The sequence below is a fragment of the Aegilops tauschii genome, chromosome 6 (genome assembly GCF_002575655.3).
Source record: "Aegilops tauschii subsp. strangulata cultivar AL8/78 chromosome 6, Aet v6.0, whole genome shotgun sequence".
Taxonomy (NCBI): Eukaryota; Viridiplantae; Streptophyta; class Magnoliopsida; order Poales; family Poaceae; genus Aegilops; species Aegilops tauschii.
In genome coordinates this window covers 424,076,858-424,095,280 of record NC_053040.3, presented here as the reverse complement: position 1 = coordinate 424,095,280, position 18,423 = coordinate 424,076,858, and positions in this window count along the sequence as shown.

Below are 18,423 nucleotides of genomic sequence, written 5' to 3'. Positions count from 1 at the left end.
TGACACTCATCATTCATAGATAAAGGAGGGCAGTCCCCGAGTGCGCCTCGGAGGGCCCGTTTGTCTCATATTTAATACAAAAACGGTAGCATGATACATACTGCTTTCAACTGTAAAATCTTCTCAGGAGGTTTGCGTTCCATGGTCGTTCCGACTCCTTGCCGGAATCATCTCTCTTGCGTGCTCTTGGTTTTTGTGCGTCGATCAGGTAGTAGGAGTCGTTGGCTAGTGCCTTGCTGACGACGAAAGGGCCTTCTCAAGGGGCCGAGAGCTTGTGCTGGCCGGCTGTTCGCTGGATCAGCCGAAGAACAAGGTCGCCCTCTTGGAAGGATCTTGGCCTGACCTTCCGGTTGTGGTAACGGTGCAAACCCTGTTGGTAGATGGCGGACCGGCTGAGTGCTAACAGCCGGCCTTCTTCCAGCAGGTCGACGCCGTCTTCTCGCGCTTCATTGGCCTCCGCCTCCGTGTACATGGTGACCCGAGGCGAGTCAAACTCGATGTCAGTTGGGATGACAGCCTCGGCACCATATACAAGGAAGAACAGAGTGAAGCCGGTTGACTTGTTTGGGGTAGTACGCAGACTCTAGAGGACAGCCGGCAGCTCATCGAGCCAGCAGTCGGCCGATCGCTCCAGTGGTACGACCAGTCGGGGTTTGATGCCGGAGAGGATGAGGCCGTTTGCTCGCTCGACCTGGCTGTTTGACTGCGGGTGGGCAACAGACGCTAAGTCTAGTCGGATGCCCTGTGTCGCGCAAAAACGTGCCAGTGCTCCCTTGGCAAAGTTTGTGCCGTTGTCGGTGATGATGCTGTGTGGCATGCCATACCGAGTTGTGATGTCGGCAATGAATGTCACGGCAGTCGGCCCATTCAGCTTCTTGATCAGCTTCGCGTCCGCTCGGACGTGTAACTTGTGCTCGGCGAAATCCTTCGGAACACCCGGCATGTCCTTTGGGGACCATGCAAAGATGTCTCGATTCTCACGGAGGAAGTCGACGAGCTCACCTTCCTATTTACTGTCCAGGTTTGCACCAATGACTGCAAACCTCTCCGGGTTCTCTGGGTCCAGAGGTATATTCTTCGTCTCCTTGGCCGGCTGGAAGGAGCCCTGCGCATCATATTCCTTGGGGTTGGGGGACAAGGCCGGCTGCTTGCCGGCCATGGCTACAACTCGCTCCAGCATCTTCTTCTCTTCTGCCACTACGAGGGACTCGGCCAGCCGGCTGCTGGCTGCAGCGCACTCGATGGACTTCTTGTAGTCGCCGGCTACAGTGATGATCCCCTTCGAGCTCGGCATCTTCATCTTCAGGTAGGCGTAGTGGGGCACAACCATGAACTTGGACAGAGCAGGTCGGCCAAGCAAGGCGTGGTAAGGGCTTTCCAGATCCACTACCTCGAACCAGATCGCTTCTCGGCGAAAGTGATCCTTGTCTCCGAAGAGAACATCCATCTTGATCTTGCCGATCGGGGAACAGGACAGGCCGAGTACGATGCCATGGAACACGGTCCGGCTGGGCATGAGCTGCTTCACCTTGAGGTTCAACTTCTCCATGGTGTCGCGGTACAGTATGTTGATACTGCTTCCGCCATCAATCAGAACGCGGGAGAATCGGGCAGCCCGCCTCTCCGTTGTGAGGGTGACATCCAACACCAATGCGTAGGAGCCAGGGGACGGCATCACCTCTGGGTGATCGGCACGGCTCCAGTTGATAGGCCTTTCGGACCAATGCATGAACTCGGGGTTGCTGGAGGCGACTGCGTTGACCTCTTGGTGCTGTCGGCGCCGGCCGCGCTTGTCTTCAACCTGGCTCGTGAAGACGACGTAGGTGGCGTGCTCATCAGGGAACTCATCTTGAATGGCTCCGACTGCTGGTCGAGCAGCCGGCTGCTGGGGGCTGGAGGCGGCGGGCTGGGAGGCGGAGGCGGCACCAGCCCCTCGCCCTTGGAGATCCGTGTGAGCCAGTGGCACTTTCGGGTCGTATGGTTGGACGGCTTCACGCCGCTGTGCAACTTGCAGGGGGCATCGAGAGTCTGCTCGTAGGAGAAGGCCGGCTGCCAAGCCGGCCTGCCGCCCTTCTTCTTGGGAGCGGGCCGTTCTTCGGGCTGCTCATCTTCGACTGGGGCCACCTGCCGACTGGTGGAAGGCGGCGCAGGGGCCTTGCGCTTGTGGTCGTTCTGGTAGGGGCGCCGATTGGAGTCGCCAGCCGGCGTCTTGGGAGCCGGAGCGAGCACCTTCCCAAAGGCGTCCACTCAGAGCTTGGTCTTCATTGAGGAGTCGGCCGTGGCGTACTTGTCTACAATGACCAGCAGCTCGTCGAGGGTAGCTGGCTCGTCGCAGAGGAGTCGGTGCTTGAGGAGGGTGCCCTCTCGGCACCCGGCGGTGAAGTATTCGATGGCTTGAACCTTGTGCACCCCCTCGCAGGAGTTGCGGAGCTCGGCCCACCACGTGAGGTAGTCGCGGGTCAACTCGCTGGGCCCTTGGACGCATAAGGAGAGCTGGCGGGGCTTGGGAGGTCGCTTGTACGTGCTGGTGAAGTTGCGGACGAAGACTTCCGTGAAGTCCAGCCAGCTGTTGACGCTGTAGGGCTTGAGGCTGTTGAGCCAGGTGCGTGCCATGCCTTGCATCATGAGAGGGACGTACTTCACGGCTACGCGCCTATTGCCGTTCGCTATGCTGACAGCGGTAGAGTAGTCGATGAGCCAATCTTCCGGCTTCACAGAGCCGTTGTACTTGGGCGTGTCTCTGGGGAGCGAGAACCCTTTGGGGAAGGGCTCGTCGCGGATGCGGGGGCCAAAGCATGGCGGGACGACATCGTCTTCTTCTTCTAGCGCCAGGGATCGAGCTAGGCGGTCGATCCGGTGGCGGGCGTCGTTCTCGCCGACTCCTTCGCGGTGGCCTAGTCGGCCACCAAGAGTCGGATGTGTGACAGGCGGCGGGGTGGGATATCTCTCCCCACGAGGCGGGGGAGGAGGCGGAATGCCTTGGCGCTGCACGGCTCGAGGGTGACCTTCCGCATCACGCTCGATGGTGATTCGAGTCCGGCTACGGCTAGCAGCCGGCTCCTTGTCTTTCCTTGCGCGGGCGCCGCTCGCAGTCGGCGACCGGGATGTCGCGGCGTGCTCTAGGCGTGGGGGAGGACTCTCAGCGCGGGCGCCGGCTTCATGCCGCTCTGCGGCCGCGTTGATCAGCTGCTGGATGCGCCTTGTCATGTAGGGGAGCTCATCAGCCCCCATCCCATTCAGCTCTTCTGCGGCCGCCTGAGCGGCTCGCAGATTCTCGAGCGGTGTGGCGTAGACGGGGCGGTCTGCCCCCAGCATGCTGGCGATGGCCGCGCCGCGCTTCTTGACGAGGCCGGCTCGGCTCGGCCCGCCATGAGGCGGCGTACCAAAGGCGGCGCGGTCGACTTCGCGCTGGTGAGCCTTGGTGAGGCGTCTCATGGAGGCTATCTTCTGGCCCTCCGCGATGAGGGCGAGGCAGCGTGCCTCCAGGGTCTCGGCGCCGGCGTCGGCCGGGATGGGGACGGACAAGTCATGCATCGCCGCTTGTAGAGCGTCGTGGGCGTTCTCGCCTGAGTCGGTGACGTGGCTGATGACCAGCACCTCAGTGACAGCGCTGCTGCCGCTGTCAGCTCGAGGGAGAGTGTCGTTGAAGACTACCACGTCGGAGGGGTAGGCGTCGAGCGATGCCGTGTCGGAGTCGACAAGCATCGGGTCGGTGGAGCCGACCGACTCCAAGTCCACAGCAAGCTCGCTGGAGACCTGAAGCTGGTCGAGGAGACTGACGAGGCGACTCTCGGGTTTGCCCGTGCCCGCGTCGGACGCGGGCTCGTCGGAGATGCGAGTCTCGCCAAGAAGATCGGCGAGGCAGCTCGTTGCGCAGGCGTCGTCGATGCCTTGCAGCGCGTCGGGGCAAGCGCCATCGGGCGCAGCAGGTTGGCTGCGCTCGCGGGGGAGGAAGAGGGTTCCCGTCCAGAACAGGTCTCCGGACGACGGTGCACCTGGCCCCATGGTGGGCGCCAAATGTCGGGTGGTAGGTGCGACATATGCCAACGGGTGGCTTATCATTGTGGGAGCCAGTAAAACATCGCCGGTGCCTGGAAACGGGATGAGACGAAGACATGCACGCCGGCGGATCTTACCCAGGTTCGGGGCTCTCCGTGGAGATAACACCCCTAGTCCTGCTCTGCGGGGTCTCCGCATGATCACTAGAGCAATACAAGTAGCTACAAGCGCTCCTTGAGCTGTTTGGCTAGAGGAAGAAGAAGGGCAAGGCTAGCTCTCCTTTTCTCTCTATGTGGTGTCTGGAATTCTATGAGACCAACCCTTTGCATGGGTGTCCCGGGGGGTTTATATAGGCCTACCCCCAGGGGTACAATGGTAATCCGGCTGGGCGCGGGTCCCAGCCGTCAGCGTCTATGCTCGCCGGCTTCTCCGCCGGTCATTGGGGCCCGCCGACTGGTGGGTCCCGCCGGCTGCCGGCTTCTTGGCTGACAGGCCGGCCCCACCGCTTGGGGGCTTCGTCGGCGGCTGGTTACTGTCGCCTCGCCTCTGATGACGAGAGCTTTGTTGAGGTAAGTGTGGCTACAGTGTCGCCGCCTAGCGGGCTCCCACTGTAGCCTTACCTCGTCTTGTCTCCTTAATGAGGCACATGTTTCGAGGGAGGGAGGTAGCCGGCTATTGGGAGCCAGCCACACCCCTGGCTGACTAGAGGATGCCAGGTCGCCTTCGGGTGTCTCTCTGGCAAAAGGGGCCCGCCGCCTACGGGCCGTACTGGCACCTGTCGTGGGTGACATCGAGGCCAACACGGCTACAGTGCCGCGCCGGACGGGGGATGGCTGGCCCGTACGGCGCCCTGTGGCCATGCCTGTTCCGGGATTCAGGGGTAGTGGGCTGTACTGCGGCCACGCCCTATCCTATCGCCGTTATGTGGGTACAGTCTTAGTGGGTGCAGTCTTGGCCGGCTTCTGGGAGCCGGCTTTCTTCATGGCCGGCTTCTGGGAGTTGGCTTTCTTCATGGCCGGCTTCTGGGAGTTGGTCCTTTTGGGGCCGGCTTCCTGGAGTCGGCTATCTCATATCTTTCTTGGGGGAGGTTTCTGAGGCTGGGTCGCCTTCTGGGAGTCGGCCCTGGGGATAGCCGGCCGGGGGAAGGCGGCCCTATGCTCTGTATGCTTGAAGGCTTGAATGGCCTGATAATTTTTCGAAGAGCCGGGGGGAGTCGGTTAGGCTACCCGTGGCCATTTACTCCGACACAAGGCAGAGTAAGTAACAACGCTCGCTAGCAACGAGGCTAGGAGGGGATTGAGATGCGAAGTTAATGGACGACGCCTAAACATTTTGGGAATATCTGATTTTCGTAAGATGACTTAACACCTAGACGAAGGGAGTACTACTCCTCGGTCTAGGTTTGATGGAATATTCATCACCTCTTCTCTTCTTGTACGTACTCCATTTGTATCCACTTCCTCTGGCTTCGCACTCGCATGATATTCCTATTCTATGAACCTGTGTGTGTGTGTGCGTGTGTGTGTATGTGTGTTTAACAGCGTGTGTGTGTGTTAGAGAGAGCGGCACATCGACCTACTCCTACAGAGAGATGGTGTGTAGTGTACGATTTAGCCGTGAGAGTCGGTGAATCCTATCATTTCCGGGCGTCCGGTCGGGACAGCTGCCACACCCGCTCCTGAGCAGCCTGGCCCACTCAAAGCCCTCCATCGCCCGCACGCGCTTCCCACCGCTCCAAAGAAGCCGGCGAAAGGAGGCACTAGATTACAATTTTCTCCATTCTTACAGCGGAGGAGTGTGAAACCAGTGAACACATGCAGGCTCAATGATTACATGGCCCACCTCACACTATCACCATATTTTCTAGACACCGTGTGACACCTAACTCTTTACATAGTAGTGTAAGTGCATCTAGTGCCCCTTAGTGATTTTGGTGTATTGAAGACTTATAGGTTAAGGGACTAATGTGTTTATGAGCGTACACAAGTCTATAAGTCTATGAGGAGTTTGATATTTACAGTGAAAGTCGACCCATAAAAATGAAGTTCTTCGACTGAAGACTTTGGATTTTTGAAGACTTTCTGAAGACTTTGAAAGTGAAGAAATTGGTGTGACCTTGAAGACTTGGTATTCATTTGAGGAACATGAAGCGTGAAGACTCTTGTTTTCGTAGTTTCATTTTCTCTTTCTTGAGTCATAGGAAACACCGTACTGTTAAAGGGGGTCGAGGAAATACTAAGGAAAAATTTCCATGTGATGCTCACCTCAAAATCCTACACCTACCAATCCCTTCGAGTGAAGCCATTGGAAATCTCATACAGTTCAGTCATATTCTTCAATGACAGAGATGAAGTTCTTCTGGTCTCTGAGGAATTTGTTTTGACTGAGGAGTTAGGAATTCGCCAGTGCGGATTGCCTACACAGTGAGGAACATGATAGCCCTTAGGAATTTGATACTCAAATTTCCGACCGTTGTTGTGCTATACGCCAGCTGTCCCAAAATATCTACCCACCTAACGGTCATATCACTTAAGGGCATTTATGTCTTATCATGTCGGGCTGCTCCCTAGGCTATAAATAGCCGCCCCCTACAACCACTAGCTAGTTGGCTGCTCCGAGAGAAACTGACACTTGTCATTTGAGAGCATCCCATCCTCTGAGGACTTTTAGCGAAAACCATCAAGTGAGGAAAACCCAAACCCAAACACCCACAAACCTAAAGTGATTGAGCATCACTGAAGAGATTGATCCTGTGTGGACCCGATGCTTGTTACCTTTGAAGACTGTGCTTCTTCCAGATGGTTAGGCGTCATGGTCTAGAGCATCCAAGAGGAAATTGTGGATCGCCGAGTGACCGAGTCTGTGAAGGTTTGGAAGTCACCTGAAGACTTACCAGAGTGATTGGGCGAGGTCTGTGTGACCTTAGCTCAAGGAGAATACTGTGAGGACTGTGTGTCTAGGACTGTGTGTCCTCAGGTTTAAATACCTAGCCGCTCCAACGAGACGTACAACTGAGACAGCAGTTGGAACTGGTCTACCAAATCATTGTCTTCACCAAGCCTACTAGTTCTATTTCCTCAACTCTTTCATTTCCTCATAACTGTGTTGTGCACTTGTTCATATCTGTGTTTGAAGTCTTTGACTGAAGACTTTCTCAATTTCCTCAGTTCAATTTCTTCAGTCTGTTTGTCTTCATCCTGTGCTGTCCTATGTTTACGCTTCTGTACTCTGTGCTTGCCTTCATTTCAGCATGATGACCATGCTTATGTTCTGCTATGCATACTTTTGAGTACTTATTCCGCTGCAAGTAGTTCTTCGCTAAGGAATTTCCTCAGCCACAAATTCCTCAGTGAAGAATTCATAAAAATCGCATATTCACCCCCGCTCTAGTCGATATAACGCACTTTCAATTGGTATCAGAGCAAGGTACTCCCTTGTTCTATGTGATTTTGGTTTAACCGCCTGGAGTTTTAGTTATGTCGACCGCAGGTATGATCAAGGTCTCTGTTGGGTGTCGTACCTTTGATGGGACGGACTACCCCTAATGGAAGAATAAGATGCGAATGCATCTTGAGGCAATTGATAATGATCTCTGGTATGTTGTGGAAAATGGTGTTCCCTCTGTCTCACCCTCACTGAACGCTACCGATGTGAAGAGATTCAAGCAACTCGATTCTCAAGCGAAGAATATCATATGTGGCCATCTGAGCAAAGGACAGTATGGAAGAGTGAGTGCTTTGGAAACTGCTAAGCTTATCTGGGATAGGCTGTCCAAAGTAAATGAAGGAGTCTCAACTCAGCGTGACTCTCGAGTTGATGTTCTTCGCAATCTCTTCAACCGCTTCAAAAGACTCGACAATGACAATGTTCAACAAACCTTCGATCACCTCACTGATCTCAAATGAGCTTCAAGCGCTTGGTGCCACTGACATCACCGACCATGAGGTGGTGAAGAAATTGTTGAGATCACTTGATTCCTCATTTGATACTCTGGCATTGATGATACAAGAACGTGCTGATTACAAGTCACTTGATCCCGCTGATATCCTCGAGAGGCTAAATACTCATGAGTTCCAGCTTGCTGAAAGAGAGATCTTTATGGTTCGAGCTATGGCAGATCACGTGCACTGAAGGCCAAGGCAGTTTCTGAGTCTGAAGATGAAGACTCTGAAAGCAGCCTTGGTGATCCTGAAGAACTGAGCCATGATCTAGCACTGCTCCTGAAGAAATTCCAGAAGTTCTCAAGACGTGGCCGCTTTGGAAGACCCTCAAGGAGCAATGATTCCTCACCCAGTGACTACAAGAAGAGGCTTTGTCACAAATGCAAGAAACCCGGACACTACATTCAAGATTGTCCTCAGTGGGTAAAGGAAGCAAAGAAGAAGAAATACAAGGATTATAGTTCTGATGATGCGAAGAAAAAGAAGAAATCCTCAAAATCTTCATCATCAAAATCCTCAAAGTCTTCATCTCACAAGAAGAGCAGCTCCAAGAAGGCTCGGGCATTCATTGGCAAGGAAATGGACTCTGAGGCTGAATCTGAAGAAAATGAGGAAGAGGAGGCGTCTGAGGATTCCGAATCTGGTGTGGCGAGCCTAGCCCTCGCTACTGCATTCGTCAGCAAGTCTATCTTCAACACTGAAGAAAATGAGCTCACCAACAAGGCTGATGAAGGCAATGATGACTACGCTCCCACCTAAACCTCCTCTGAATCAAGTGAAAATGAATCTGATGAAAACCTTAAGCCCAACTATTCTAAACTTGCTAAGATTGCTGTGAAACAACAAAGGGCCCTTGAAAAGGTTCAAAACATGCTAGACAAAAGTGATGATATGTTGTGTGAAGAAATGGATCGCACTAAAACCCTAACTGGAAGTCTTCGGAGACTTCATACTAAGTATGACACCCTTCAAGATCAACATAACACTCTCTTATCTGATCATGAGAAGCTTTCTTATGAATTTCTTCAGCAAGATCTTGAGAAGCTAAGAGTGAGTTATGAAGATCTTCGGAAGGAGCGCGATTCATTACTTGCTCAACAAATCAGCGCTGCTCAGGAAGAATTTGTTCCTCCATGTTTGAAATGCATTGAACGTGAATCTGCTAATTCTTCACCTGAATGTTCAAATGTTTCTAATGCTACAAATTCTTCAACTGTCTCTGCTATCACTAATTCCTCATCTGAGGACATTGCTAGTATCACTGACGATGCAGGGCTGAAGGAATTGTACATGACAGGCATGTACAAAAGCCTCAAAGTGCATCAGACTCTTTGTGATGTGTTTAAAAAGCAGGTCCTCAACAAGAACCCTAGGAAAGAGGGTATTGCCTTTGAGAGGAAACTCAATGCTGATGGTACATATTGGAAGCCTGAGCAGTACCCCAAAACCTCATGGGTTGCTGCAAAGGGACCTCCAATTGATCCATCTAATTTATCTGGCTTTACATGTGAATCTTCTCATTCTTCTGATGAGTCATTTGACTCCAACTATCAACTGTTCAAAAATCAGAATGGTGAAGTATTTGCTAGATATGTTGGCACTAACTGCAGGAACGGTTCTCCTATGAAGAAAATCTGGGTTCCCAAAAGGTGCCTTGAAAGTCTTCAGGTGAATGTCCTCATGACACTACCTGTGAAGAATAGGAACCCCAGATCAAATTCTTCATATGGACCAAATTCTTCATATGGATCCAAGTCCTCATACGGACCAAATTCCTCACATGGATCAAATTCCTCAATAGGATCAAAGTCCTCATATGAACATCATCTCGCTAACAACTCTGTTTCACAGGGAAGAGCTAAGGGCTATGAATATGAGCACTATTCTTCTAATCATTATGTTCATAAGTCCTCGAAGAATTTCTCTGCTTATTCATATGCTTACTCTAACTCCTCTTATGTGAAACGAAATGGATTGGCTTCTATGCCACCTTTCTCTTATGGAGCTCGCAGAGTGATGAACTCTTTGCCACCCCTTCAGATGTGGGTGGTGAAGAAAAAGAACTAATCTTTTATGCAGGGTCAGGTCTCCAGGCCTACTTAAACGTCTGAAGAATTTGCTGGAGACCTGAAAAGTGCATGAAAGGACGCAGGCTAATCATGAAGAAATGAACTTTCATTTCTCACGTCCTCATACTGCTTTAACTATTGCATTGCTTGATGAAATTGGTCTGATGAATTGTGATGTCATAATCTTCATTGATGAAGTATATGAAGTTCGTAAGCTGCACTAATTCATCTGCAGGATGATCAACCCAAAGCCACTGAGTGGGTCCTCGATAGTGGATGTACAAATCATATGACTGGTGACAAGAATCTATTGATGGATGCTCCCTTATCACCATCGCATCTGAAGCATATCATCTTCACTGACAAAGGCAAAAGTCAGCTATTGGGTCTAGGTAAGGTTGCAATCACAAAGGATCGACACATGGACAAAGTCATGCTTGTCGAGCCCTTAGGATACAACCTCATGTCTGTCTCAATGCTTTGTGATCTTGATATGGTTGTTGTCTTTGGCAAGTATCGTTGTGTTGTGGTTATGGAAGCTGACAATTCCAAAGTCTTCGAAGGCTTTAGGAGAGGAGGCTTGTATATTGTTGATTTCTCTACAGGACCGCAACCAGCTGTGTGCCTACTTGCAAAAGCTTCAGAAGGCTGGCTATGGCATCAACGACTTGGGCATGCAGGCATGAGGAATTTGCACACGCTTGCGAAGAAGAAGCATGTCATTGGCATTGAGAATGTCAAATTCCTCAAGGATCACTTGTGTGGAGCTTGTGAAGCTGGAAAGATGACCAAGGCTAAGCATCCAGCAAAGACTATCATGACCACTACTCGACCATTTGAATTGCTTCATATGGATCTCTTTGGTCCTAACCATTACTCAGCAGTCACAAATGATGCATCTCTCTATGGATTTGTTATTGTTGATGATTACTCTCGTTACACTTGGGTACACATTGTTACTTACAAACATGAAGTGCGGGAAGTCTTCAAACGATTTTCCTCGAGGGCTTCAACCAACTTTGGTGTGAAGATCAAGCACATCAGAAGTGGCAATGAAACTGAGTTCAAGAATTCTGGTCTTGATGACTATCTTAATGAACTTGGTGTTACTCATGAGTTATCTGCTCCTTACACTCCTCAGCAAAATGGCGTCGTGGAGCGCAAGAACAGAACTCTTGTTGAGATGGCTCGCACTATGCTTGATGAGTACAAGACGCCTCGTCACTTCTGGATTGAGGCAATTTATACTGCGTGCCACATCATCAACAGGGTATATCTTCACAAATTCTTCAAGAAGACTGCCTATGAACTCCTCACTGACAAGAAACCCAATGTGAGTTATTTCAAAGTCTTCGGTGCTAAATGTTGGATTAGAGATCCTCATCACAATGCTAAATTTGCACCGAAAGCACATGAAGGTTTGATGCTTGGTTACGGAAAGGACTCGCACACCTACAGAGTCTTCAACAACGTTCTTCACAAGGTTGTTGAAACTGTCGATGTGCAGTTCGATGAAACTAATGGCTCGCAAAGAGAGCACCTACCTTCTGTGATAGATGAACCAGCACCTGAGGAATCTATCAAGTTCAAGGCTACTAAGGATGTCATTCCTATCGAAGAATCTGCTGAAGAATTCATTCCAGAACGTGAAGAACGTTGAGCTAATGCACCTAAAGAAAATGCTGAAGAAAATGGTGTTGAAGAAAATGCTGATCAAATTCCTCGACGACAACCTACTCATCCTCGCGTTGCAAAAGAAGTGCAAGTTGAAAAGATCATCGATGACATTAAAGCACCAGGTCCTCTCACACGCTCAAAAGCTGCACATTTATCTAACTTTTGTGGGCACTATGCTTTTGTCTCTATCACATAGCCCACTAAGGTAGATGAAGCATTTCTGGAGCCTGAGTGGATTCAGGCCATGCAAGAAGAATTACATCAGTTTGAGCTCAACAACGTTTGGGAACTGGTCAATCCTCCAGATCCTCGCAAACACAATATCATTGGCACAAAGTGGATCTACCGCAACAAGCAAGATGAAAATGGCCTTGTGGTGAGGAATAAGGCACGGCTAGTAGCTCAAGGCTACACACAGGTTGAAGGAGTTGATTTCGATGAAACTCTTGCACCTGTTGCTAGCCTTGAAGCTATTCGCATATTACTCGCTTATGCTAACCATCATGATATCACTTTATATCAAATGGATGTGAAAAGTGCATTCCTCAATGGTAAGCTTGAGGAAGAAGTATATGTTGCTCAACCCCCAGGTTTTGAAGATCCTAAGCATCCAGACAAAATCTTCAGACTAAATAATTCCTCATGAAGAAAGGCTTCAAACCCTGTTCACTCGACCCTACACTTTTCACTAAATCATATGATGATGAATTGTTTGTGTGCCAAATATATGTTGATGATATCATCTTTGGCTGTACTGACCAACGTTATAGTGATGAATTTGCCTATATGATGAGTGAAGAATATCAAATGTCTATGATGGGAGAGTTGAAATTCTTCTTAGGTCTTCAAATTCGTCAACAGCGCAATGGCATATTCATATCTCAGGAGAAATACCTCAAGGATGTACTGAGGAAATTCGGCATGCAAGATTGCAAAGGCGTCAAAATTCCGATGCCCACAAATGGCCATCTGTGCACTGATGAAAATGGTATTGACTTCGATCAAAAGGTATACCGCTCCATGATTGGTTCTTTATTGTATTTATGTGCATCTAGGCCAGATATTATGCTTAGTGTTTGCATGTGTGCCCGATTTCAAGCTACACCGAAGGAATCACACCATAAGGCTGTCAAACATATTCTTCGATATCTAGCTCACACACCAACACTTGGATTATGGTACCCCAAGGGCTCGGCTTTTGATCTCATTGGATTTTCTAACTCTGACTATGCTGGTGATCGTGTGGACCGCAAGTCAACATCTGGTACATGTCATTTCCTCGGACGATCTCTGGTCTATTGGTCCTCGAAGAAACAGAACTGCGTATCACTGTCTACTGCTGAAGCTGAGTACATTGCTGTTGGCTCTTGCTGTGCTCAATTGTTGTGGATGAAGCAAACTCTCAAGGACTACGGCGTCAACGTGAAGAATGTGCCTCTCTTCTGTGACAATGAGAGTGCCATCAAGATTGCTCACAACCCATTTCAGCACTCGAAGACAAAGCACATTCAGATTTGTCATCATTTTCTTCGCGATCATGTGTTGAAGGGCGACATTTCTATTGAGCATGTGAAGACTGAAGAACAGCTAGCCGATATCTTCACAAAGCCCTTGGATGAGAAGAGATTTAGCAAGTTGCGGTATGAGCTAAATATCCTAGAATCTTCAAATGTTGTTTGAAAAGGACACTCATCCTAACACTTATGCAAAATTGATGACTTAGATGTGCAACACATGAAAAAACGTTTTTCTTCAATCAATGAAGAATAACACTCTAAGTGTGAAAAAATCAACGAGGAATTTGATTCTCAGAACCCTACCACAATTGTACGCGGTGTCTAAAATCATCATTCTTATACGGTGGGTCACGCCACCACCAAAAGTTGAAAATCTTCAATTTGAGTTTTTCCTTAGTTTTTGAAATTCCTCAGTTGTTCAAAATCTTCAACTTTGCAAAATCTTCACTGTTTCTGTCATTTTTCTTCATTGGCTCTATATATATATATATATATATATATATATATATATATATATATATATATATATATATATATATATATGAGTTTATGTCCTCTACAACATTCACTTATTGCTATTTCTTCAAGTTGCTATTTCTGATAAGTGAATGTGATTGGACCCTTCCCCCTCTATGCTATACTCAACCCAATCTATTCACAAATTCTTCATGTGCATTCTATTTGAAACTCGTTCAAAATCTTCACTGTGTCCTTGTCAGCCGAAGAATTTGCGAACGGAACTTTTAACTTATCTTATCAAAATTTTCGGCTTTGCCGCTCAAACCGTTCCACAATCCCAGGAAATACTTATCTATTCACCCACGATCTAACACGATCTCCACTTCTCAGTACGTGGGTGACACATGTCAAGCGAATGAGAAGGGTCAGGGGCACGTTCGTCCAATTTCTTCGGGCGAACAGTTTTTCACCGTGGCTCTAAATACCCCCTTCCCTTTCCTCACTTCCTTTTACTCTGCTCGACCTCTCTCCAGCTCAAGCTTCTCAAACCCTAGCGCCGCCGCTACTTCATCATCGCCGGTGAGGAAGAGATTCACTGCCTCGACCTCGTCGCCGTCGTACTCGCGCCGGCTGCGGAAATCTTCACTCCGTCGCCGCCGTAGTCGTCTTCCTCCGCCGAGTTAGGGCGTGGAAGATCTGCAAAGACGAACTTCACTTCTCCACCTCACAGTTCGTCGTGTTCTTTGTTCAGGGTAATTAAAAGTTACTTTTACTGCCCTCTTTGATTCAAATGATTTCTGCAAAATCTTCAAACGGTGTTTATTCTTCAAATTCTTCACACACTAAACACCTCACATGTCATCTGTTCTTGATTCATTTCTCTAAGCAATAATTTTTCTTCAAGATTCCTCAATTGTGCGGATTTCTGATCTGTACAACTCTGGAACCTAAGACTAAGAACGCTTAGTGAAATTCTTCAAGACTCATCTGGTCAAATTCCTCAAACTTGTTCTTTTTGAAAAACCTTCTGAGAACGCATATGACCTATCCAAATTCCTCGCAACTATACTCTGTTCATAGGTACTCATGTCTGCTGCTGAATCACTAGGTTCTCATCAACTTAACTCATTTGCAGCGTTGCTCGAAGAAAAGTTGCATACTTCTTCAGAGAATTCCATTGTTCAAATTCCTCATCTGAAGAAAATGGTCGATGGAAAGAAGCCACAAAAAGGAGGAAAGAGGCCTGAGATCAACACTGCTTTTGAAATCCCCGAGGACATCTATGCTGGGTACTGCACACCCCCTGAGGAAGATAAAAATCAGCGCAAGGTGCGCATTCAGAAGATTGAGAGGAGATGGGCAAGAGAGTGGAGGGAGTACAGATATGTGACTCCAAAGTACATGAAGAAATTCGATGTTACTCCTCCATGCTCAAGACCACCATTGGCACCTGGCCAAGAAGCAGATCCCACTAGCATCAAACACGGTGAAGAGTTTCCTAAAGAATGGGCCAAGCGCCAGGCCAAGCTGGCCAAACAGGCAAAAGATGAAGTGAAGAAATTCAATGAAGATTCTGCTGCTGCTACCGCTGAGGCCTCTGTAAGGCCGAAGAAATCCATGGCAAAGAAGCCTGCACACAAGCCAAGTGCCTCTTCTTCAATGCCCTCACGACCAATTTCCTCAGCTAAGCCCTCACGGCCAATTCCTCACGCCGCTCCTGCTCCTCCAAAGTCCTCAGCTGCTTCGACAAAATCCTCAGCACCTGTGCATCTTGCCACGTGCCAAAGGACTACAGGCATGTCTATTGCCTCAGGAGCTTCAGCTAGTTCCTCAGCTGCACCAAATTCTTCAATAGGACCCTCTCTGCTGAAGACTAAGACCACTGCTGGACGAGGCTCTCGTCCAAGTCCTCACAAGAGGCAGGTCACCTTCCAAGTGCCGTCTGAAGAAGACGAAGCTGATGATGAAGAACTTGATGAAATCATCAGAGACAGGCAAGTCACGGCCGCTAGAGCCAAGGGCACAAATGTGCCACTGCTTTTGGATCCAAAGTTGATCCTCAACTATATTGATCTCTGGCACAAGGACCCAAACACTCCTATGCCTGACTTCAAGCTGACTGGTCAAAGCCATATGCTGACTGCCTTCATCCAAGAAGAAAAATGGAAATTTGAGAAGGCCAGGCAGCTCAAGAAAGCACAGTATAGAAAGGAGAAATTCCTGAAGAACAACGTTGTCTCTATGACAACTGATGAACTTGTGAAGATCCAGTCTAAAATCAAAGTCCTCAATGATGATTTCAATGCTTACTATGCTGATTTGAAAGGAGCAAAGGTGAGGTTTGTCAAACTGACTAAGATGTTCACCTCAAATGTTGCAGCCCCATCGCAACAAGAAATTCCTCAGGCTGAAGCATCTGCTCAGCCAACTGAAGAACATGCCAGCACCACTGATGACAATCAGGCTGCTGAAGAAAATGTGAGTTCCAGGGCTGATGACTGCATTCCAGCCGCTGATGAAACTGCCAGGGCACCCACTAGTGGTGCGCCTGAAGAAAATGAAGAAGTCAGGGCAACTGCATCAGTTGTACCTGAAGAAAATCAACCACCTTCCTCTGCTCCTCCTGTGCCTACTCCAACTCCAATCCTTCCATCTGCATCAGATGTGAAGAAGACCAAGGCTGCAGAGCGTGCAGCAGTGAAGAAAGGAAAGCATCAGCTCCTTCAGATTCTTCAGCACCGAAGAAGAAGAAGAAATTGACAAGCACATTTGCTAATCCAATTGATGCTGTTCCAGTTTCCTCCATGCCATCAAAGGAAATCATCCCTTTTGATGAAGAATATGTGATCCCTAGCGGATCTGGTGAAGAAAATCCTTCTGCTGCTTCGTCAGAGCAGATGGATGAAGAAATTGAAGTGGATAAAATCCCTTCAACCCCCACAGTTTCCTCGCCTATGCCTCAGTTTACTGCTGAAGAGGCTGGCGTTGAAGAAATTGAAGAAGAAGATGCGGACATTGGCTGTACAACACCAGTGATGAATGATGACTTTTGGGAAAGTCAGCACCCCAATTCTCCACTCTTCACTCCACTGCAGCAAATTCCTCAGTCCCCAGCCACTACAGTTCAAATGGGATCTGATGAAGCTCATGAAGACATTCCAGCCGCTAGTGCTGAAGAACATGAAAATGAAGATTTGAAGAACCAGGCTGCCACTGAAGAGGAACCAGAAATTCCTCAGCCTGAAGAACCTGAGATTGCGATTCCTGAGGTCATCATGCAACTGACTAACACTCCTCTGCCCAAGCCAAAGGATCCATTCTCAAGGAAGCAAAAATTCAAGGCTGATGATTTCTTCGGCGAGCACATATTCTTCACTAATTACAACCCTTATGACTCTGCTCGCATAAGGAAGAGGCGTTTCTGGACTGCCAGCCAGGCAAATTTCTATTCCTCCGTGCTGTTCAACAAAGACAAAGTCTTCGATCATGAGCACATTCCTCACGTGGATATGGAATCTCTGCCATGCTTCGGGCCAGTCCTCAGTGTTCTCTACGACGCTGGACTGTTAAATTTCTGCACTGACATATGTGATTGGAATGAAGAGCTAATTCTTCAATTTTATGCAACTATGCACATCACCGGCAACTCTGAAGACGTGAATTCATCGGTGCTGGACTGGATGTCTGAAAACACTCACTACAAAGCACCAGCTACTGAATAGCTTCGTGCTTTGCCTCTCAGTCCGCCCCTTGAAGGTGCTTGTTGCGTCTACAATGAACCTGAGCTTACCGATCACTATATGCAAGTGCTGATGAAGCCTTTGAAGCCAGGTCAGGCCCCCAGAACAAAATTCCTTGTGAAGGAATTGCTGTATGTGCCTCGGACTGTCTATCGCATTCTAACGAAGACATTGAGTCCTATCAAGGGCCATGACTCGAATGAAGAAGAAGTCGTTGGCATCATAAAGCATCTGGTTTTCAATATCATTCATGGTGTTCCTGTCAACTTCCATGATTTCTTCAGCAGGACTCTGGCCAATGTCGCAATGTCACAATTTGAGTTGAAGCCTTATGCACCGTGGATTATGAGATTCATCAAAACAAGGTCTTCACTCAACTACAAAGCTGATACACTAAACCATTGCAGCTACTTGCCCCTGATTGAAGTCCTCAAATGGACATTTTCCTCAGCTGATGAAAAGGGCAAGGCTACTGCTGTAATTGATGAAGGCATTCGTCCATTGGATGGTCAATTTCGTAAGGCTGCATCCTACTCCACCAATGATGACTCTGCCACCCATGACTCTGCCGCCAACGCACCCAAGCAAAATCCTCAAGGCACAGCACCCAGGGTGATGACTGACCGTGAGCTTCTCCTCAGTCTTCACCAGAAGGTTGATCGCAATCATAAATGGGTCAAACGTCAGTTTGGTTCAATTCTTCACAACATGACTGCTACCCACAATGCAGTGAAGAAAAACCACTACTACCTTCATGAAACCCTCAACCACACCTGGGCTGTTCTGTCGCACATATATGGTGAAGAAGATCTGAAGAAAAATGGGTCTCAAGGAAGATCTTGACTGGGCTGCACCTCCTCCGAAGAAGTACAAGAAGGTCAAGGTTCCTTCCTTGGTGGCCAGTTCCTATTCTTCATCACGTGACACTGATGAACATGAAGACTTGGACGACACTGCGGCAGGCCCTACTACAACAAATGACCCTGACAACGCTGACGCTCCTTCATCAACTTGATATTCT